The 24,746-nt window shown below is 41.9% G+C and overlaps 1 long non-coding RNA gene across 1 annotated transcript; it reads left to right on the top strand.

Moving 5' to 3' along the window:
- The first annotated feature begins 4,483 nt into the window (after window positions 1-4,483).
- LOC141490207 (uncharacterized) lies at window positions 4,484-4,892 on the top strand. Its single transcript, XR_012469091.1, has 2 exons — window positions 4,484-4,632; window positions 4,730-4,892. It is a non-coding gene; the product is annotated as an uncharacterized LOC141490207 (long non-coding RNA).
- The last annotated feature ends 19,854 nt before the right edge of the window (window positions 4,893-24,746 follow it).

Genomic DNA, 24,746 nt, shown 5'->3' on the forward strand with positions numbered 1-24,746 from the left:
ACAAAACACTGGGTAATTTTATAAGTATACATGAAAGAAATATTGGATAAGAATTAGATTTGTGATTTCATGGATGATGAAAAACATTCTCTCTTTTCTCCCCCTCTCTCCTCCCCCTCTCTCCCCCACCTTCTCTACCTCTCTTCCCCCTTTCCTTCCTCCTTCTTCTCTGTCTCTGTCTCTCTCTTTCTCTCTCTCCTCTCTCCCAGTACCTCTAAAGCTTAATCTTATTAATCTTATTAATTTGCCTAGAGACCTAAAGGTCAGAGAGTTACTCAAGGTAATAACCAGTGTGATTCACAGATAGGTCCACCTGACTCTAAAGCTAGCTCACTAACCATTATGCCACATTGTTTCTTACAGAAGAAATTTAGACAGAAATATCTAAATAAATATGAGGCACTACATGTAAGAGTGAGGACTGTCAATCTTTTCTCAATTAATATCTCAATCAATCTTTTCTCAATTAATTCTCGATTAATCCCAGAAAACTTTGGACTATTGAAATTAAAAAATATATTTTAATTTCCACATCATTACATGTAAAGACAATTTTTAACATTCATTAAAAATTGTTTTTGAGTTCCAAATTTTCTCTCTCCGTCCCTCATCTCCCCCCTCCCCGAGACAGGAAGCAATTTAATACAGATGAATAATTTGAATGGCTAACATCATGCCTTGGCTCATGGTAGTTGCTTAATAAATGTTTGTTGATTGATTGAAGCAATTAAAAATAAAAATGAGTACAAATAAGATAATAATTTGGGAGGAATAACATTTTTTGATCATTTGATGAAGATAGATGATGCCACACAAAAAATATCCTGTGACTGAATGAAAGAATTCTAACACATCTCTGGGTCTATGAGACCATGATAAGTGGATCTGCAATTGTGTGTTTCTTCTATTAGCAGGTGATGGATCCTGTAATGAAGGACTCCAGAGGGAGGATCTAATTTCTCTCCTCCCCCCAATATTGACCAGGGAAACTTTGAAGGGTCAGAAGGCCAGGAGTTCCATTTAGTAGTGGCCAAATGTCTCTGGACTAGCAGCGACTGATGGGATTGTCTGGGGAAGAAGCTAAAAACACAACATTGAGGAAAGGAAGTCTTAGGACTGTACAAGGGGACTGATACTTCTTAGAGCCCAATAGAGAGCTCAATCTGAGGCTAACTTTTTGAATATTCTCCTAAAGGATAAGGGGATTTGAAGGAACTGGGAGCTGTGGGTTTGCTTTTTGGCCACTTATTAATTTGAGTCCACTTCTTCCAAGGACGTTGTGTGTGCAAGGGGAGATTTGGGAGATTGTTTCTGTAGCTCCTGCCCTTGTATCTTCTCAGCAAGTCTTATTTAAAAACTAATTTATTAAAAGTTATCCCAAATTCTATTTTTTAAAGGATAACAAGCAACATATCAGAAGGGGCTTATGAACAACAGTATCAGAAACAAACAATCTTCAGGGTTACCTAGTGATAGAACCCTGAGAGGAGAAATAGTAAGTCTTCTTCTGGGGACCTGGTCTACCAAAGAGAGTGAGAGCTGGGAAGTAACCCCATTACAAGCACTATAGTAGTAGTAGTAGTAGTAGTAGTAGTAGTAGTAGTAGTAGTAGTAGTAGTATTTTGTCTTTTGTTCTCAGTGAGGACTATTTACAGTAGTATGCCATGTCGTTTTTTGTCAAAAGTCTTAGGAAAACCATTTTTTTTTTTAGCAGAGTGGGAGATGGGTAGGAAAGAACAGAAATCATAAGGAGTCTAATGCAGATATCCAAGAAAAAAATTAACCAAGGTCTGAGACTAGACATATGAAGCACTAATTGGTTCTTATCCTTTGTTATCAAAGAAGACCAAAATGACATCACTATGTTTGAGACAAATGACAGTGTGTACGACTGTGGTTGATCAGACCAATACGAGCTCAGAATGTTCTACCACAGGTGGAGTAAGAAAGTCCATGTGAACACCTAGGGTGGGTTGTCTCTGATGTTTTCTTGATGCTTCTTATTTTTACAATTTAATTCATTCCTGGAATCTCCTCCCTCCCATCTGGCAACGTATAACATTCGGCTTCAAGACCATTCCCCATCACTCACCCTTTCCACCTGTCCATAGAGGGAGGGCAAAAAGGGAGGTGCCAATGGAGCAACAGGAACATATCCAGTTTCTACTCTAAGTGGATGGCAACATCATGAGCACCAGGTAGACTCCTTCGATAAAGGCAACAATCTCTGCTCACAACAAATGCATTCTATTGGAGAAGACAACATTTATACATAAATGCAAAGTGAATAAAAGTCAATACATATGAGTCGGATACAACTTGGGAACTTTACAGAGAGAGAATTAGCAGTTGGGAAAACAAAAGGTGGTGGTTGAAGACCATTGTTAAGGAAGAGAGGGATTCTGGGAGGTGGGGGTCAGCCAGATGTGGAGATAAGGGAGAGGGTCATGTGGAAGAAAAAGAAGTCATCTAGCCCCCGCTGCACAGAAATTCCAATTCCCTCATCACTGCAGATGATCATCATAGTCCTGACACCACTCAAGTTCTTCAGAAAGAACATCGCTGAGATATTCCTCATTATTTGTAGAAGGGCGCTCTAGAACCCTCATTTTCCAGTAGGGAGACCTAGTGACTTTTTTATATTTATTTTTATTTCCTCTAGTTTGGCTGAAATACAGAGAGTGGAAGGTGAAGGTATAAGTTTAAGGAGTTTAAGGAATCAAAAAGTTGAAGAGTGTGAAGGAAGATTGACATGAATGTTGAAGTGAACCACAATAATTTTGTTGTTCAATCATTTCAGTTGTGTCCGACTCTTCATGGGCACACTTGGGGTTTTCTTGGCAGAGATATTGGAATGGCTTGACGTTTCCTTTTCCAGTTCATTTTATAGATAGGAAACTGAGAGGAGGAGAAGATGGCAATCCAAGGGCCAAACACTTTAAGAAAGGAGGAAGAATGACTGGGGGCTGGTACGTAAGTTACCATTATCCAAATGGGGCAAAAAAACTTTGATATTATGAATTCAAATGAGACTTTGTTAAGTGCTTGTAACAGTGTAGCAGTGGGGAGCAAGGAGTACCCCAAATCCTACCAAAGTGGGGTGTACAGGTGAAGGGATAGCCAGTGGTGGAGAGGAATACCCAAGATATATCACCAAGGAGCAGGACAGGGAGCAGGTTATTAGTATAGACTAGTGAATAGAAGGAGCTTGAGAGAAAAAGGAAAGTTCATTCACTAAGTAAGAGAGGCAGAGTAGAAGGAATGGAGAGGGTTGGAGTGGGACATGGGTGGGCTCAAACTGAGGGAGATGGGAGAATGATGAGAGACGAGAAGTTGAGGAATAAATAGGGATAGTTTTATTTGGTTTTGGTTTTTACTTCACTTTAATTTTCAAGTGAAATAAAATATATTTTATTCTGATCTTAAGAAATAATATGATAATATAATATAATAGGAAAAAATGATAACAGATGAAACTGAAATTCTATTATATACAACTTATTATTCCTTTTAAATATAATAGTTAATTTTTCTTTTTTCTTCCCCCCCCCAGAGATAGTTACCATTAGACACAAATATGTGTGTGTATATATATGTGGGTGAAACAATTCTATACATACTTTTATTTATCAGTTCTTTTTGTGGATTTAATCAATGATTGATAAAGGAATGGAGAAGGAAATAGGGAATAAGAAATTATTAGTCAGAGAGGTAATAGTGGGTGGAAGAAGAAAAATAAAGCTCATAATTTCCAAGGGCTATTCCTGGGCAAAGACACCTAAGGCATGTATGTCTTTAATCAATCTCATCAACTCCTCCAGTAAGGTTGGCCACTGGGCAGTGCCATGATAGGACTCTTCCCTCCCAACACACACACACACACACACACACACACACACGTAGTTGTCTTGTGCCAGTTCTGTCAAACTCACTTTACAGATAAGGAAACTGAGACTGAGAGAGGAAAATACACTTGTTCACAATTATTTGTTCTGGAGATTACAGTCTCCAGTCTCTGGGTATGGGAACCTGACCCCCTCCAGGGACAGGCCACTTAACAAAGATAGAAAACTGTCAGGAAGGAAATGTTGCCTGGGGTCAGCAATTATTCTATCAATGCAGGGCCTTTGGTTGCTTGGCTTTCCAAGGTCAGCAGTGCTAGCTCCAGTTGAGGCTTGGAGGGCCCGCTAAGAACAGCCAGTTCTAAACAAAGCCATATTCTGACCGGAGATTAGCAAAAGGTCTGTATGTTTTTCACATTTAGGCCCCAAACCTGAGACTTGTTATTTCCTCAGTCTCAACATAAATTCATCAGAACAGATTTCATCTGTGTTCATTTGTCTGAGACAAGTTGCTTTTCATCAGAGCTGACAAGCCAGCAGACTCCTGGGTGATTTGAGGCTGTTTGGGGAATTTTTTTAAGTTGTAGAAAAACACTGGCCTTCCCACCTTGTTCACTCCCTTTCTTACTGTCCAGGGCAGAAGGTGTTCTTAAGAGCAAGAGGCCAGGGTTTGGTTTCAGCATCTGCTGCTGGCCTGTTGGAGCCCTCTGACAAATGACCTCCACTCATTCTTCTTTCCCCTGAACAAGCATTTCCTTTGCCTCAAAGGTTTTGTTTTGCACAAACCAAGGTAGGTACAAGGACTGGGGGATGTAGAGGGAAGTCTTCTCTTCTTGTCTCCTTTTGGATCACAGGGGTGATGGAATCTCTCTTTCTACATGTGCTAGAGAAGGATATCAGGGTGCCCATTCTGAAGGCCAGGGTGCTATGCTGGTGGATCCCCACTTCTGCTATGATGATCATCCCTGAGAGGGAGGTTGAGGAAAATTCCTGTTCAAGCAGGTCGCTCAATCATTCACATACAACTTCCAAAAGCTAGCTACCAGGTAATGAAGGCTGGGATTATTTTTTTATTTCTACTTTTTTTCATAAAGCAAGCAAAAGTTGACCACAAAGGAGGAGTAAATGGAGGGATATTAATCATTGAAGTATTCACAAAAACAGTGAGGTTCAGAGTTGGGTGGAACCTCCCAGACTATCTAATCCAACCCCACCCAATAAACATTCCTTGAGTCTAGAATATCTCTGACAAATAGCATTCAGTCACTATCTGAGGCAGCACAGTTCAGTAATTATAAGGTTTTCTATTCACTGAGTTTAAATCTTCCTCATCACAGTTTCTCCTCTTGGTCCTAGCTTTGTCCTCTGAGGGCAAGAGCAAATGGAATAAAATGGGGACAAACTGTTCTATAGTAAAAAGGGAAGGGGAAGGGGAAGTAGAAAGGAAGGTGAAGGCGGGGAAGAGGCTAGGTTATCTGTTCCATCAATATGGAAAACAAATAGGCTGAAGCTGCCTGAAACATCTCCCTCTACACACTTCTCCCTTCATTGCCAAGAACTGAGAAGATTAAACAGTGAAAATAAAATATCCCAAATTATCCTCTAAAGAAATGGAAAAAATTCAAGGGTGATGAGAGAAACTCCCAGAGCAGACTCAGAATGGGGAAGGAATATTGATAGACTAAAGTCAATCCCCTTCCTCCATGGTTCTATCCTTTGGGTCCCCTTGTTGGGATGGCATCCTGGGGAATAGACCGGTGCAAGAGTGAAGACAAACAAATAGAAAGAAAGGTGGGATTGATTGACCTGGAACCAAATGAAATTAGGAACAAGGGGAAGCTCTGACAACAAGGTGCTACTTTTTTTTTTAGGAAAAAAAAAGAAAGTGAATGAGCTCCAGTTGTGATGTGTTTCAAAAAGTCTCTGCAATATAAAATTGGAAGAGGAGGAAATGGAAGACAGCTCTGATCTGGTCAGAGTTGGAACCAGAGGGAGTTTGGAGAAGAGGAAAACAGATTGAGATTTAGTCACTGTGTGGTCTTGGGTACCCGCCTTAACGTCCCTGGGTCCCAGTGTCATCATTTTAAAAATGTGATATTTAAACCAAATGATCTTGAAGGTCCCTTTCTTCTTCAACTTCTCCTTCTTCTTCTCCTTTTCCTTCTCCTCCTCCTCCTCCTCCTCCTCCTCTTCTTTTTATTTTGTTTTTAAATTACCTTCAAAAATAGTTTTCAACATTTTTTCTTTTGCAAATTTATGAGTTCCACATTTTTCTATAACCCTTACTTCCCTCCCCCACCATATAAATTTTAAATGTACAATCATATTTAATATATTTCCATATTAGTCATGGTGTGAAAGATGAATTAGAACTAAAGGGGAAAACACCATAAGAAAGAAAAAAAAACATAAAAGAAGTTTTAAAAAGTGAACATAATATTCTTTGCTCTGCATTCAGATTTTCCCCTGGAAGTGAATGACATTTTCCATAGCAGGTCTCTTAGGTTGTCTTTGATCACTGAGCTGCTGAAAGGAGCTAGGTCCTTCAGAGTTGACCATCTCACAGTACTGCTGTTAATGTGGACAATGCTCTCCTGGTTCTGCTCTCTTCACTCAGCATCAGATCATGTAACTCTTTGCAGGTTTCTCTGAAGTCCAGCTGCTTTTGATTTCTTACAGAACAATAGTACTCCATGACATTCATATTACTATTTCTTGTTCAGCTATTTCCCTAATTGATGGGCATCCCCTCAATTTCCAATTCTTTGTCACTACAAAAAGAGCTGCTATGAATATTTTTGTACATGTGGGTCTTTCCCCCTTTCTATGATCTCTTTGGGTCTCTTTTTTCTTTACATTGTCATTCCAGTTTTCTTTTAAAGGAAGATAACATTGTTTTTTGTTTTTGAATGGTTGAGTGTCACACTTGGGAACACCTCCCAGCCTGTCTATGGGTACCCTAAACATATCTGCCCCCAATTCAAGGAGCTATAATTTGACAATATCCCTCAGATTCTTCACTCATGAGTCATCATCAATGTATTTGCCTTTCTAATTCATCAGGGAATTTAAATAAGTGAAAAAAATATATTATGATATCACATGGTAAGAAAAGTAGTGATAAGCTATTTCCTCCATAATTCTGGGTCACAATCTTATTCTATCAGACTAGAAAGAACAGATATACACTAGAAACATAAACGGCAGGTAGGGACCCATATAACTAACATGCCCATCTGGAGGATGGTCATGCATTTTGGTGACCACTTGTGGAGGGAGCAGGGTGCTACTTTTACCAGACTCCCCTGTACACAGTCTCGGCTAGGCACTGCCCTTGCATCCTCTGAAGGGCTTGTCCCCCTTTTGCTCCTGGCCAAGCATTGTTTCCCTGGGCATGAGACTTGGGGTTTTCTAGTTTTTAGTGACTGCATCTTCTCTTTAGAGGAAGAATGGACTTTTCCCTCTTTCTTTTAAGCTAAATCCTGAAACTTTTACCACAGTTCTTTTAGAAAGGTCAGTCCACTTTACATTTAGTCATAAAATCCAACCTCAGACACTTGACACTTGGGTGACTCACTTCACCCTTATTGCCTCAAATCCAGGACCATCTTCAGTCATCCTGATTCATATCTGGCCACTGGACCCAGGTGGCTCTGGAGGACAAAGTGAGAATGGTGACTTAGTACAGCCCCACCTCACTGAAATCCAAGTCATGTGCTTGACATGGCATGATCTCCCTGATGTCATGGTCTTATTTGAAAATGAAGGACAAACACCACCACCAACATGACTAGAGGGGAAAGCAACTGTAGTTGTATAAGGCAGGGGTGTCAGCTATCTGGGCACTCTTCCCAGATCAGATTAAAATGTAATTGGGAAACATTTAACAAAATAGATGGAAATACAATAAAACAAGAATAATGCTAATATGTGGTTTTCTAAGTCACTATATCAAACCCACAGAGATTCTTATGTGTGACTGCCCTGTTTTTGAGTTTGATAGGACTGCTCTAAGGAGACTATGGATGTCTTCCCCTCCAAAAGCATTTGGAGCTCACACTTGTATTAAGTAGCTAGCAGTCAAAAGTTTAAGCCTAATTTCTTTTAACTTCAACTTTCTGTACAGTGAGGGCAATGTCTCTGTCTAAGTTCTCATCTGACTTAGGGTTGGAAATGGGTTATAATTCTCCACTTATTTTCTTCAGTGAGGACCCTATTCCTTCAAACACATTTCAGCTAATTCTGAGCAAACTCAAAACCTAAGCTCAGAGGGTATCCTTCTGCCTTCCTACATGCCTCTCTATAAGATGCATATATGAGCACTAACATACTACGAGGTGTCTGATATTGGAGATATTTTTTCAGAGAGCTAAGATAAAGTTATCCCTCCCCCTTTTCCCATATTGTACCCTGTCATGTTTTCTTTCATTATGGTATGCTTCCTCCTTTATTTTACTCTCCTTTCCATTTTTCTTCTTTGACTATCATTCTTCAGAATATTTTTGTTAAATGCCCACTATATATTTTTAATTTTTAAATTTTAAATTTTTAAATTTTAAATTTTATTTTTTCTAATTTTTAATTTCTTATTAATGTATGATACTCCATGTGATACTGGGAGAAACCTGCTCACCCCAGGCCCAGTAGAGCTGCCCAGTAATGACCACCAGATCAGTGGAGTGGAGACCAGCAATGACCCTGGAGGACCAGAGGGAAGTCATAACCAGCTGAGACAATGCACCATACCCAAGGGGAACAAACCCAATGACAGCAGCACAATGACATCACTAGAAGACAGCAACAGTCCACCATCTGCAGAGACATGAGTGTGATCTGGGTGTTCATATTCCCTTCTTATGAATCCCTCTCTGTATGAACCCTGGCCAGGTGAGCTTTCTTTGTACTTCTTCATGTGCTTGTGGCAATATGTACTATATGTCCCTCCAGATGTGTTCTCTTTATGTGTCAGGTCTTATCATTGATGACAGCAAATGTATATATACATATGTATGTATATATATATATATATATGTATGTATGTATGTATGTATGAGCAACCCTTTCCCAGGTTTAAGGGGGGGAATATTATATTGCTAGTTTTCTTCCTATGTAATTTCATTACATGTAATTGCTTTGAACTCTCTGGCTGACTAGTCAAAATAAACACATAAGGGGGGGGCTCGCAAGCATCAATTTTGAGAAGTTGTAGACCCTCAGAGTCCTTTGACCTTATGGTATTATCTCTGGAGACTCCCCTGTGTGTGCAAGGGGCTTCCCCAGGTGCTACATGTTTCTCTGTTCTGTTTTATGTCCACAGAGAAATTCTTGTCATTTTTGTAAGAAAAGTTCAAAATCTGTTTTGTTGTCATGGCAGTTTGATGTAACAAAATGATCAGCATGGCTAGTCCTATCCCCTGGGCAAACCCAACTCTTCCACAACTAATGAACAGCTTTCCAGATCTACTGTCAAAATTCCATCACTCTCAGGCCATATTAGTGCAGAGAGTGTCAGAACCTAATGGGGTTGGTCATAGAAAGAGATAAACAGGTCCATCACTAGCTCTTCACTCAAAGTCTTTCCATCTTGGCAGGGCTTGCATTCCACTCAGATATCTATCAAGGACCCCCAGGCATTGCCTCACTTTGATGAAGTTACCCAGATCCTTTTTTTAAAAAAATCACACTCATCAATGTCTATCTCCATTGGCCAATTCTCCATTTTTTTCAGAGATCTCTAACTCAGAGATTTCAAGCATAGGAGATGTGAGCTTGTCTAAAGTATGTGGATAGTCTCCTTCTCACCTGACTTAGTCTATATGGCATTTCTTTTGTCCTCTTTAAGGTTTTCCCTGAAAAGCTAGAAGCAAAATGATATTTGAGTAGATTTGTCTTCTATCATTATCAGAGTATGCCATCTTATCCCATGAAATTATGAGCCTAGAAGTATCTAAGTAGACCTATCTCTTCCTTGTTCTTGGTCTGAATTACACAACATATTATTTCCATAAGTCTCAGCTCATCCTGTGTGTTAGATTTATAGGAATGATTTTTGATATCAGTGACTTTGATATCAGCAACCTGCCCATTACTCATCTTTTTTATATATTCTTTCCAAATCTAAGGTAGGTAGCTTCCTGTACTGTCACAAGAAATATTTTATGTCTTATCTTTTTTATATTTTATTAGAATTAAACACAGCAGTGTATAATTGCATAAAGCATTTCAGGTTCCTGTACTAATTTTGGTACTAACATGGTGAATGAACCCTTAGAAGTTGGGGGTCATCAAAATGCCCAAGGAGAGGTAAACCAGCCAGAGGATATTAAATCTTCAGTGCAGTCAGCACTGCGTTCAGACTCATGAGTGGCTACTGGACTTGTAGTATGGAAGAGATAAGGGACTTAATTTTAAAAAAATTGAGAAAAATGGCAGCTTCAGATGTAGACAGCTTTCCTAAAAAGGCTGACCATAAAAGGGAAAAAAGATCACACAACTCATTGGAGTGGATTAATTAAGTGCATTTTTGTCTTGTTTTGTTTTGTTTCAAGGTTGGGGGAGACATGCGTATATTTTAGGTAGCCAGGAAATAACCAATAGATAGGAAGAAACTGAAAATAATGAGAAGCTGGGGTTGACAGAGGAGGCGGCCTACTGGCAAATATGTGATAGCATTGGATCAAGAAAATACCCAGGGGTTTGTCCTGGCAAAGAGAAGAGACATTCTTTAAAGAGAAGGCTTCTACCCTTCTACCTCTCACAGAGGTAAAAATGGTGGGGAACCATTGAATGATGCGAGATGAGGAGGAGCTGCTTCCAGTGAAGCCAGGGTTCCTCCTCCTTGCTCTTTGACAAAGCAAGACATTCTTTTTGTTCTTGTTACATGATCATGGGTCCTTATGGTTGAAAGCCAACCAGAAAATGTTAAGAATTTGTCCTTGACCTTATTGTGTTCTCCTACTATGCTTTCTGTTGGTGAACTTAATCCCTTTCATGGCTTTAATTATCATCTTCCAGGAAGAGGCCTAAATCTCTCTCTAGTCCTTATCTGGATGCTGAAGTCCAGTCCTGAATTCCAAGTTACTTGTGAAAATTCTACTCTGATCTTCCTCAAACTCAACAAATCCCCAAATGAACTCATTTTTCTTTAACAGTAATAACAAAACCACCCCCCCCCCTTCTTGGAATCCTTATTTTTGTCTATCCTAGCGTCTTTTTTCTTAGTTACTCAGACTTAAAATCTCCTTTGCCTCCTCCTCCTCTCCCGAGTTGGATACTCAATCAATTGTCACATCCTGCAGATTCTATCATCTAAGTTCATTTCTTGTCTGGGTCATCTTCTTGCTTGAGGCAGACCTGGAACATGTCAATATTTAGGGAACTGTTCCAGCTGTAGAGAAGACAATCATGGTTCTGAGGGTGAGAAGCTGGGTTGGAGGAAGAGTGGAAAGGAAGCCCAAAGGCCAGGGAAGGGTGTCCTAGGAGAATAGATTTCAATATTCAAGGGTGTCACCTAATGTGTGGACCAATTGCTAGGTTGAATGCAGAGCAGGAGGAATCTGCCTAGAAACCTTAAGGCTGGAAGTCCAGGAGGGCAGGAAGGTTCAGATTTGCTCTAAATTCAGGGTTCACTTTTTTGGGATCTTGGGTCTGGGGATTTGTATCCTTCCCTGGTTGATAATGATGACCCACTTAATTGAGCAATGAGTCTTGTTGAATTTGTCACTTCTCTATATCATTCCTCCTCTGAGAACATAGACATTAGTGTCATGCCTCAGCTAATTCTGGGGCAATCATGTTCTTTACTCTCTTCATGCCCCTAGCCTTGCTGTTCCACTAGTCCTGGAAAGTTCCCAGAAACTGCTGAGCTAAGAGACTGCACTAACCATTTCTCCTAGACATACCAGATCTGAGGTGATTGGCAGGTTTTTCTAAAGGTGACCACCACAAAGTGAACAGGAAGGACAAGCATTCGAGTCAGGAAGCCAAAAGACTTACTACCTGAGTAATGGTCAAGGAGCCTCCTTGGAGTTTGGAGCCAGTTTGGAGGAATGTCTGCTGGCATGGAACCAAGGACTCTCTTGCAGTGGAGTGGCAATATGACTGTCCTTGTTGGGAAGAGATACCAACTTCATGTCGGGAGAGCTATAGATATCCTGGGAGTCCTCCAGTTTGCCCTTATAGTCATTGATTGTAGAAAACCAAAAGACATAGATGGTAGTGGAGAAGACATCTGAGCATACACATGCTGGGTTGTTTTAACAGGATGCTACAGTGAGGCAGCCCAGGTATCCTCAAGGTAGGGGGTGTACTTTGGAAGAAACTCTTTAAAAAATGGAATGAGTTTGTCCTTATTGTCTATGGGTCACCAGACTGTGGATCATCAGTTAAGCATTTGAGGACCTACTATGTGCTGGTGCTGAGGATACTAAGAGAGCCTCAAATAGTCCCTGAACTAAAGGAGTTCAGGATCTCGTATGTGGACAAACTCCCTGTATAAACATCTCTCTCTCTCTCTCTCTCTCTCTCTCTCTCTCTCTGTCAATATATATGTATAGTTTTTTATATAATATATGATATATCTATTAATATATAATATATAATAAATTATATACATATGCATTTCATATATGTATATATAAAATATAATTTCCTCAAGGTGTTCATATCAGGCACATTGTAACTTGACTCTAACATAGTGATGGAATTCAAATAAATTAACAATCAGTTTTCTACCCTAATGACCATTTTAAGTATAGAAAAGGCTATACTGAAAGGTAGTTTAATATTTCATGCATTTAATATTCAAATAGGAACATTAAAAGAGGTACCTAAGACTAGATTATGTTTTATTACTCACAGTAAGCAAACATGCCCTTATAGAATGAAAGCAGTCACGTGACCACAGCAGCCAATGTTAGAAGATATGCGGAACCAAAACTCATTCGCCCTATTCTAACTTTTTTACATCTACTTCTATGGTGTCCAAAATGGGCAATAAAATAATCCTTGAAATATAGACTTCTATTGGTTTATTGTGTCCCAGCTTCCTATTGGTTTCACCATTTAGGGAACACCCTTGCACTCATAATATGGCAGGGAAATTTGGAGTGTAACACAAAGTGGAAACAAATAAAGGTTCATTGACCTTTCCTGAAATAACAAAAATGAGGGAATTAAAATGTAATATTTCATCAAAGGAATGGTGAGCTTTAAGAAATGAATAAATAAATATTACAAGCATAATTCTGTCAATATTTTTTCACCCATGAGTGGAATGAATTTTACAATGGGTATTTAGAAAATGCTGTTGTGCTGATGAACATCAAAAAAGAGTAAGGAATGTAAATTTGTTTTTACATTTACATTTACATTTTATTTTTCCACCACATTGGGTGGCTGCCTAGGAGCCCACCTTAGAGAGAACCAAGTGCCTTTTTTTAACAACTGGTTCACCAAACACAACATAAAATTAGTTCTGGGGAGCCAGTACAAATGCCACCACTGGTGTTAATATTTCGTTTCTCTTAGAGAATAAAGGACAGCAACCATATTTATAGTTACATATTTCTATAAATAGATATGTAAATAAATAAATCAGAGATAATAAGGCACCTACATTAAAGGGGATCAGGAAAGAACTTTCTCTGGGTGCACAGTAGTGAATAGATCTGTTCCCAATTCCCCACCTGAAGGTGTGATCACCAGGCATGATCTAAGCAGGCTCCCATTGGCCAGACTGTTGTGGCACAATAGGTTGTCACCCTTTGAATCTGGACAGCAGGCATCTACCAGCTGTTAATAGATATGTGGACACTCCAGAGAGAGCTCCTCTCTTGGGGTGCAAGTTTCACATCAGCTTGGAAGGCAGTGAGCTAGCTCTGAGACAGGACTTCTATCTCTATTGAGTATAGCAGTGGCATATTTGTGGTCTACTGAAGGGCCTGATCAGTTATCCACTGAGAGGTCATATTTGTTATTATACCCTTGCCTATAGGTTTCTACCAATATGAGTGGGATCAGATTCCCATGCATATAGGAAAGTGGGTGACATGATATTGTGGAGAGAATACTGATCATGGACTTTGAAAGACCGGAGTTCAAATCCAGCCTCAGACACTTAACAGCTGTGTGACTCTGGGCAAGACGTTTAATCTCTGGCTGGCTCAGTTTCAGCAGCTACAAAATGAGGATAATAATAGCAGCCGCTCCTGATGTTGTTGAGGAAGATTAAATAATATTTGTAACGTGCTTGGAGAGACTTTAGGAATCACATAAATGTTAGCCACCATCTTTATTATCATCATTTTTATCAGCTCACTCATGAGTGGCATGGTCTTGGGTTTGTTACCTCTACTCTAGGCCTCAGTTCCTCATTTGAAAAATAAGGGAATTGGACTGCTTTGTCTCTAAGCATCCTTCCAATGGGCTAGATTTGTGATTGCATGATCCTAGGACCAAATGATGATGAAACATTGGATTTAAGGTCAGAAGACCTGGATGGGAATCCCACCTTAAAGACTTAGAGGCTGCTTGACCTGGTCGAGTCACTTCCTTCCCAATGGTCCTTGAGACACAGACTTGTCACTCTGAGATTCTCTTCCTCATCCTTTCTCATCAGAATCTCTAGATGACATCCTCTGGGTCACTGGGCACTCTTTCCCACTCTTTCCACAGACTCTATGGAATTCAAACATTGAAATTAAAATTCTAAATGTTATTTCTTAAAAAGAAAAGAAATCCAACTAATACTCTCCACATCCTGCCCTGGTTCTGAAGATCTGACCAATCCCCTGTTTTCCAATTTGTTTCACTCATTGAAAAAATAAACCAAAAGATTAATTGGGGGGGTTATATTACTTTTGGCTGCCATTGTATCATTTCCAGGGAGTTTATTTTTCTTAATTGTCTCCAAATCACTCTGGCAAATAACTCCAAATCACTCTTTCCTTGAAACAGGGCTTTCTATCATTGGGATCTAAGGATCTCAGGGGTGCTATGGGAACTGAGCAGAGCTGGTGCAAGTGAAGTTGGTTTGAAGATACAACAATGAATGGCTGTGGAAATTATTTGATATCTCTGTGCATCAGTTTCCTCATCTGTAAAATGAAGGGCTTGGACTCAGTGATCTTTAAGGTTCTTCTGAGCTCTAAATCTTTTCTAGTTGGGTTCTCAGAACTGCCGAAGACTTCACATTACAAAGAAGTATGCTGATCTGCATCATTAGAGCAAGGTTCTTCATCTGATAGTTCCCAACAGCAATGAGATCACAAACCAGCCCCTCTCCCCATCTTGTTTGCTACTTATATCCAACAGCTGTTTGGAAGACAATAAGGAAGAGAGAAATAATCTCTTTACCATTGCCTAATAACAAGATCTCTACCAAGTGTCCTAGTTTTGACCTAAGAAATCTGGAGTCTTGGAGAGGCTCTTGGAAATGTGTCCAGAAAGGTCTAGAAACTATCTCATCCTAAGAGCTTACATTCAAGTCACAAATAAAAAATGGAATGTTTATTTGACAGAAAGAGTAAACAAGTCAAAGATACATTTGTGACATGAGATCTTAGTGGTCCATGACTACAGCTTCAAGGCTGTCCAGATTGAGATGAAGGCATTGCAAATCACAAAGATTCATTTATAAAGACATATGAATTTTACCTGGTGATATTTAAAAGACATTATTAGCTTCTTCTAATTGATAGAACAGATGCTAGCATTTTCCTGTAGCATTTCCTTCTTCTGTCTTCATCAACAATTAGTAGTTTGGTGGTATTCTTTGGTTTTAAACTGAGGCCCAGTAAATTCATCTAAAACTCAGGCCTACTTTAATTTCAATTTGTTAAGATCTTCCCCCCAAATCTGGCAGGCCAGCTCAGAGATGTTGTAGCCAGGCCAAGGCCACTGTATCATCCAGTGGGATTTCTGAATGGTGGGCTATGGCTTCTATCCATTTTTCCCATCCAGTGGGATTTCCCAATGGAAGGCCATGGCTTCTCTCCATTTTTCACATTCATCATGAATGGAGAAACATCTAGAGCCCTGGCTCCTTCATACCAGAGAGTCACATTTCCTGGATTCCTTTCTCAGCATTGGATGACCTCCCTACAAAAGGTGCATTCCTATGATGAGGACCAGGAGGGAAAGTTTCCAGGAGCCACAGGTCATTGCCACTCCCTGCTACTCACAAAAGTACAAAGGACCATTAGAAGAATGTCTGATGCCACTGTTCTGGGCTCCTTTTCCTAGAATCACTCAGCCTCCTTCATTTTATAAAGTTGTATTGATGTCTTTTGTTTTGACCTTGCAATAGTTTCTGGTTAAACAAGCATCTTCCTCTACACACACACACACACACACACACACACACACACACACACACCACTCCCTTGCCAGTCACTCCCTCCAAAAAAAATACAAGATGCATTTTCTCACTATTTTTCTCAGAGCAGAGTTTTCATTGTAATTCCACAGCCATTTTGTTGCTTTAAAAAAAATTACATTGCTGTTACACTGGGTAAATTGTTCTCTTGGTACATCCTGTTTCCCTTTCTAGTCTCTTTTCTCTCTGGATTTAGATGGAGAAGAACTGAGTTTGAATCTTGGCTCTGCCCCCACTACCTGTGAGCAGGTTTTTGGACCTCAGTTTCCTCATTTGTAGATTGAAAGGATTGGACTCATAAACCTCTAAGATTCCTTTGAGCTCTGAGATTTTACTCCCAAGGATATTAGCTTTCCCATGTTTCATTGGGTTCCTTGCACTCACCATTCCTCATGACCTAAACGAGGATATTCTTTGCTACTCACATTTGAGTAGCGAATTCAGAAGGGACTTTGTATCCCAAACAATTGATCCACATGCATTTCACATCACTGCTTTTGATGTTTGTCCTTCATTCTTGAAGAAGACCATGCTAGTGGGGGGGTTTATGTCACAAGAAGCACATGAATTGGATTTGAGTGAGAGGTTCTATGCTAAGTCACCAGCCTCACTTTTCCCTCCAAAGCCATCTGGGTCCAGTGGCCTGATAGGAAACAGGATGACTGGAGATGGTTCTGGGTGCAAGATGATCAGGGCTAAGTGACTTGTAGTGGCATGTGTCTGAGGTTGGATTCAAACTCCAGTCCTCTTGACTCCAACATCAGTGCTCCATTCACTCTCTGTCTGCCTTTGTGCTGTGTTTGGGGTAGGACATTTACATCCACAGCGAGAAACAATTCTTGTGCTCCCAGTGGGAAGGGCACTAGCATTGCATGTGGAGGAGTAAGAGAACATTGTTCCGATGCTGGCTCTGCCATTTTCTCCATGTAACTGTGGACATGTCATCATACTCTACAGATTCTTCCTGCAAATTGGCAGGGTTTGGCTGAAGGTCTCTAAGGTAAATAAATCCCTTCGACTTCTTGATCTATGATCCTGGGACCAGTTGAGGACCAATTTGTTGAGCCACATTCTGATGGATGGGCACCACGGCATCCCTGGTGTTTGCCCCACACAAGATTGAAGCTGATGTGGCTATTTGCTCATCATTAGCTTGTTGTGGCCATGGCCATTCATCAGGTAGCATGCCAGAAATTTCTTCATGTTTGAGTTAGACCAAATGGTAGCTGGCTCCCTTCCAACCCCATGCTGGGATTCTGGATGCATGGCCAAGTTATTTCCAAGGAGGTTTCCTGCTCAGGTAGACTTTCATAGCCAAGGAGTGTAGGTTGATGGAAAGTATATATATATATATATATATATATATATATATATATATATATATATATATGTATATAGACATGCCTGTTTACCTGACTCTGTGGTGGTGGTTGTGGTGGGGAGGGGTGAGAGAGGGCAGTAAAGTCCCTAAGGAGAATCCTGATAACAAAGTCCCCAAGCTGGAGTAGGGGTGCTGGCTCTTTTGCCCCTACTGGGAAACAGGTTGGGGAGTGGAAAGAATTAAAACCATCAGCTATTGTTGTAACAGGAGGGAATTCAAGTTAGATACTGTATTGAGTGATAAGTGATGGAATATAATGTTAAGGGAATGGGACATATGCTCCCCTGGAAGGAGGGAGAAAGAAAGAAAGGAAGGAAGGAAGGCAGGCAGGAAGGCAGGAAGGAAAGAAGACAGGAAAGAAGGAGAGGGAAGAGAGAGAGACAGATAGACAGAGAAGAGAGAAGAGAGAGAGAAGAAAGAAAAAGAAAACAGGAAGGAAAGAAACAGGAAAAAAAATTGAAAATCTCTGTATTCCATGAACACAATCAAGGAAAACATATTTTCATATTGGTTGTCTTAATATGAATTGCTTATTCTGCATAGTTATCTATTATCCCCATCATCTCCTGGAATCATGGGCTATAATGTTATCTATTATGACTCATTTCATTTACATTTGAACAGTTTTCCTGTGGGAGGGGCATCAGATTAGACTGCCATGGTCCTGGAGGGGCTAAAATAGGAGAATTGGGCAGAAGTTACAAAGGGGCAGATTTTGACTCTACATAATGAAGACTTGAAGGTCATTTTACAGATTGGGAAACTGAGGCCTTCAAAGTCACACAGGGCCAAATGACAACTGAAATTTGAATCTGGGACCTCGCATGCCATAGTTAGTGGTCTTTCTCCAGTATAGCTCCAAGTTCCCTTCCAATTCTAAATATAATCACTAGAATTAGTCTAAGATGAGAGCTTTGTCTGTTCCCTTGTAGCTCATTTATTGAATTTTAGGGTAGTTAATGGACTACTAGAAAGGTACTGGTGGATTTATTCATGCAACTGGATCGTTCCCCCATATACTGACCTGGAATTGCCCAGAACAAACTGAGGGACAGCCTGGGGTCCTGGGTTTCAATTTTGTTTCTGCTACTTACTACTGGCTTGATGCTGGGCAAATTACTTAACTAGTCCTCATCTTAAAATGAGGGGTTTTGATGAGACCTGAAGGTCCCTTCTACTCTACATTATGATCTGATGATTCTACACCACTTCAACTCTCTAGGCCTCAGTTTCTCCATATGGTAATTGTGGGTATGGAACTCTTGGGTCTCTTTTGGATTGATAATTCTAGAAGTCATATCTCACCCTACCAGTCCAGATAGACAACCTCACCCTGGAGTTGAGACTACTTGTCCTGGCTCTTTCCTCAGGTCTCCTTCTATACTTCTATGGTGTTCCCTCCCAGGATCCTCTTTCCTTTTTCTTCCTCCCCTTTGCCTGACCAATTTACCAGTTAGAAACAATTCCCAGATGGCTTCATCTTTCAGTGAGTTGGGTGGAGATCATGTTCCCCAGTGGATCCTTCTGTGGACCAAAGCCCCAGAGATTTCATTTCCCTGAAACACTTGGATGCTGGTAGCCATGAGAGAGCTCAGCTCACAGGTGATCATCTTACCTGAAGACAGGTAAGTTCAGCTGGCTCCTATGGGCCTGGGAGATTATCTTTGTAGAGATTTCTTCTGGGAAGAAGGAAAATACCCCTCACAAATGTGGCTGTGCCTTTGGAGATTTGATTAAGATCCAGGAAGTCAGAATAGAAGATTAAAAACCCCAACCAACCCTCTGTCATTTAGCTTTCAAAGTGTCTCCCAACTATTGAGAAAATCACAATGACCCCATTGGTCGCCCAGCACACAGAGGAGAGGAACGCCCTGGACTTGGCAGGGAGTAGTTCTACTTAGCTCTGACTCTCCTGGGACAGTCCTGGCGCTTTTGTACCAGCTCCAGAGGCCTAACTGAAACTCAAGAAGTTGCTCTGGAAATGAAAATCCGAGGGAAAAACAACACAACAACAATTAGCTGTTTGTTCCACCCAGAGGACCAAGAGGCAGATGCAGATAAAGGAAGCCTTCATCGGAGCAGATGGGGAGCAAGTCCCAGGGGTCAGGCCAAGAGGCTGCTGTCCTCAAACTACCCCAGAAGAAGGAGGCCACAAGAGGGAGGCCAGGACGGGGAGGCCACAAGAGGGAGGCCAAGCCATCAGCTGTCCTCTGACTCAGCCAGGGCTGACTGCAATCCAGTTCAACAGTGACTTATCAAGGGCTAACGATGTTCCAGTCAAAGGGCCAAGATTGTAGATGGACAAACAAATGAAACCATCCCTGCCCTGGGGGTGCTTGCCCACATCTGTGATTCAGAGTTGGGAATACCCAGAGCTAGTGCTCCACTGGCAAGACCCTGTTGACCCTGCCCTAGTTCCAGCCCACTGGAACAGCTCACTAAAAGCACCATATTCCCTGTGAGATCCTGCACTTTAAGACTATGTTTACAAACAGGAGCGGGTTTGGATTTCCTCTATAAACAGATATGAGGGTAGGAAAAGCCTTAGAGGGTTTTCCAGAAAGATCTAAGTGTTTGCCTTGAGTTCCTATTCTGGTTCAGACCTCAGTCTGAACACTTGCTGTCTTTGTGACCTTGGGCAAGTCACTTCCCTTAAATGAGTTTATTCATTTGTCAAATGAGGGGGATCAATTAGGTGACTGATCCCTAAGATTCCTTCCTGTTCTGGCTCTACAACCCTATGACCTCTATGGACCTCAGTTTCCTTGTCTATGTCTGCAGAATGGGGGGATTAGACAGTAGGCCTCTGAGGTCCCCATGGCCACTGTGGGCCTCAGTTTCATTGGCTGTAAAATCAAAGGATTGGGTGACATGATTTCTAACATTCTGAGCAGCTCTGGCTCGCTGATCCAATGTCCTTAACAATACACAGACCCTCAGCCAGGCTGAGTCTTCTTGGGGATGTCCAAGGGTCCTCCTTGGAGTCTTGCCTTGACTCAGGTCCAGGGACCCTTGGATGGGGCACTCTGGGCTGGGCAGCAACTCAGCTGGGAGCTGGCACCCAAAGGCCTTTCCCAGCATTGCTGATGCATGCTATGAGAACTGAATCCAAAGACAACAGGAAATCTTAAGCTCTGGAATAAACTGCAAATGCAATGGGTTCTTTGTCTCCACCCCCAGCATCATCTCCAGACTCTATCCATTCCACCCAACACCGATGTGGGGGATGTGGGAGTAGGGTCTTTTAATAGCTCTTCCCACTTGTTTATTCAATAAGAGCCTTCTTGGGCCCAACATGACTGGACATTCTTGTTTTCAAATTGCCCCTTTTGCTCTCTACTCCAATCTCTGGATGGAGGAAGAAGAGAGAGTACAGTTCAGGGAGAGGAATCCTTCTTCTAGGACGCTTCCCTTCAGGAGCTAGAGAGGGCGGCCTGAAGGGAAACCTTTATTCATCAGCTGCCTAGTTGCCCAGGTCCTCCAGATGGGCTCCTTGGTCTCACGCATGATCTGTCTGCTTCCATCACCAGCTTCCTCCCATAAGCACTGCCCAGGCAAGGAAGGGCTGCTCCAACCAAGGCTCAAGGCCAATGAGTTGAATGTCATTAGTTTTCATTAGGAGAGCCTTCTTGATAATCCTCATGTAGGGGCTGGCCAGCTCTGAGGCTAATGTAGTCTACGGAAAGCTTTTAACATTCTTATCAACAAGGAAGACCAGAAGGAGGAATTAGGGGCCCAAGCCCAGGCTCCGGGGCCAAGGATCATCTGCTCACTTCATTAAGTCCCAGAGGAGAAGGCTCCAGCTCCTCAGGGTTTCCCCAGGGCCTCTTCCATGATGTGCTGGCAGATGTCCCCTGACAGGAGATCTAGGTTTCCTGCTTTGGCCCACCCAGGCCTGGCACCTACTTCTGGCCTCTGACCCATTAAGGCTCCCTCCTGCCTAGGGGGACTAGACAAAGATGACTTCCAGGTTCCAGACAGTGTGTGCAATCTGGAAGGCGCCAAGGCTGAGTCGCCAGGATAATCCCACATACTTTCACTGAGAAAGGCCTTCTTCTGTTGCTGATGAGTCGGCAAGCTGGAGGAACCAACTAGAATCTGTGGGGCCTTGGAAAAGGACCAAGGCAGGGAGGGACCTTGGAGATCTCCTGTGCAGAGGCTTTTAACATTGTAGAATTATAGATGTTGGGGGGTATGGGGAGACCTAGAGGTCACCTAGTGAGAGAGGCAGCTATTTATGAGTCTGGAGATGATCAAATCCAGCCTTAACCACTTCCTGGCTGTGTGACCCTGGATATGGTTCCCAAATCCCTCTGTCTCAGTTTCCTTGTCTATGAGATGAGATAGTCATGGCACCTCCCTCCCAAGGCTCCTACAAGGACCAGCCTAGACGTCTCTAAAATCCTCTGCAAGCCTCCAAAGCAGCTAGAGGAGGGAGCTAAAATTAGGGTCATGGACTCAGAATGGAGCTGGAAGGGACCTTACAAATCACTGAGTGCAACCCCTCATTTTACAGATGAGGAAACTGAGGCACAGGAGGAGGCTGTCACTTGTTGAGGTCACATGCATACTAAGTGGCAGAGCTTGGATGTGAACTCAGATCTCCTGAGTCCAGGCTTAGAATTCAGTCTAGAGAAGCTCTGTGGTGTGTGTGTGTGTGTGTGTGTGTGTGTGTGTGTGTGTGTGTATGTGTAGTTTCTGTGTATGTCTGTATGTTTGTATTGGTGCTGAGGTCACATTCCAAGGACTGAAACAAAGAGCCCTCTAGAATAATCTTTACCAAATAAAGAATAAATCAAACAAGGGAGGTAAAAAGGATGGAATAATAGGAAGGGCTCTGGCTTTGGAGCCCAGGGGCTGAATTCAAATATCACCTTTGCTCTTTACTACCTGTGTGATCTTGGGTAAGTCCTTTGCTTTCTGTCTTTTCTCCATTTTCCTCAAGAGCCCTTGTTCCTTTACCATATGGATGAGATATTTGTTTGGTGTGAACTGGAAACCTGGAAATCTGGAAAGGATCCAGGTGCCAGCTGAGAGGAGCCACCCAATAAGGTCAAGAAATACCTTGACTTGAACTGGCTTGATCACTATGATGGGCATGGGTTCAAGTGTCCTGAAGAAGGCTTCCTGGCACCCTGCCAGCTGTAGGCAACGGGCAGGAGGCAGGAGATAGGAAGGAGTGGGCTTTCCTTCAATAGTGGGTTGACAGCACAGATGGGGCAACCACATGAAAGGGATGTTTCTAGGTGTCTCCAAAGTTCCTTGTGACCCAGAGATGCAGAAATCCTATATCCAACCTTGGACCAGCAAAGAAACCTTTCCAGAAATCTAAACACTCCTCAGGAGGTGTGGTAGGATGGTGGCAGTGATATATGACTGTGTGGTCCAGAGAGGACAATATGAGGACATGTTGCTTGCCCTGGACCCAGAATGGGGGATCCCAGAGGAATAGTAAGCTTTCTTAGGAAGGAAACCCACGTGCTGGGACGGACTTGGTTCATGAGGCCTTTGGGTGGTCGGCAATGATGCTTTCATCATAATCTAGAGGATTTAGTGGAGAGGGAATTGTCAGGAAGATCTGAGTTCAAATATGATGTCAGATAATTATTGGCTGTGTGACCTTGGGCGAGTCACTGTACCTCTGGAAAAGAAAGCTATTCATAGTACCCCCCTATGTATTTTAAAGATAAAAATTATAAAACACATAATAGGGTTTTTATAAATGCTCGCTAGTATTTGTATTAATCTTTGTTTGAATCACAGTCCCTTTTGGCCATATGGTGAAATCTAATGCTACTTGCTGTGTTTTTTCCCAACATACATAACTCAAGTCGAGTCAACACAGGTATATTAAATTTTTGCCTTGTATCAAACACCGTGATAATTGATGGGGATACAATCAAGGCAAAAGACAGTTCCTGCTTCCAAGAGCTTATAATCTAATGTGTAGTATGGATCAGGGATTACATTTGTCTACCCGCCTCAGAGATTTAGTGGCTGTGTGACCTTGGGCAAGTCTTAACTCCTTCCAGCCTTAGTTTCCCCATTATAATCAAAATGCCTGCTTCCTAGGGTGTTGTAAGGATCAAATCAAATGAGGTTATGAATGCACAGTTCTTTATGAATATATGGAGCCTAGGAGAGGAAATTACTTACTGAGGTCCCTTATGTCATAAGTGACAGAACTGACCATGGGGTTGGTTAGACTTTGGTCAGCTGAGCATTGCCCCAAGTCCTTAGGTGGCTTCCTAGGAGGGGCAGATCCATCTGGCCATAGTCCTAGAGGCCTCTCAGCTGACTGTCTGACTGCTGGGAGGCCCCACAGAGCCAAGGGGAGATCAGCTTTGTGGGGCTGTTGCCAGACCCTTTTGACCCATTGCAACAGCCCAGGATTCCTTGGGGGGGGGGTGTTAAAAGTCTTTTGATCCAATTCTTTCTTTGACAGAGAATCTGTAAGAAAGCTGAGGGCACCTCGGATGTCCAGGTTGTGAAGACTTAAAATAAAGAAGTTTTGTCAGCTGCCCCTTGGGATCAACTGTGCACTTGACTTGCTGACACCCTCTATCTTAACCTATTCTAGACACATCAGAACAGTGGAAAGAGTCCCAAGCTTGGAGTCATTCAAATCATAATCTCTTATGGCCATTTGGTGAAGCCTATTACTACTTCCTGTGTTGAAGAAGTCACTTCCCTTGTTTCTTTCCTCATCTGTGAAGCGAAGGGTTGGGTTGGACTTGATGGCTCTGAAGACCTTCCTGGCTCTGGGTGCAGGATCCAGTATCAGCTATCCATCTGGAAGAATTTGCTAGATTGGCAGGGGAGCAGCCCACATTCATTAGGCTCTTCCTGTGAGCTGGGTCCAAACTTTACTATGGGAGAAAAGAGAAATTTCAGTCAACATTAGGAGAACAAATAAGAGGAAAAATCATTTTTAGGAAGAAGACACCGTGGAAGACTTCCCATAGGTGGCAGCATTTGATCTAACCCTGGAAGAATGCTCAGCTTATGGCACAGGTTATATTGATAAAGTGATCGTGATTCAGAGTTTTCCAAAAGCCTGTGTGATATGGAATGAAGGTATCATGCCCAATGTACAGAGCAGGAGACTGAGGCTGAGAGAGATTCCAATACAACACCAGAGCTGCAA

The sequence above is a fragment of the Macrotis lagotis genome, chromosome 5 (assembly GCF_037893015.1).
Source record: "Macrotis lagotis isolate mMagLag1 chromosome 5, bilby.v1.9.chrom.fasta, whole genome shotgun sequence".
Lineage (NCBI taxonomy): Eukaryota > Metazoa > Chordata > Mammalia > Peramelemorphia > Peramelidae > Macrotis > Macrotis lagotis.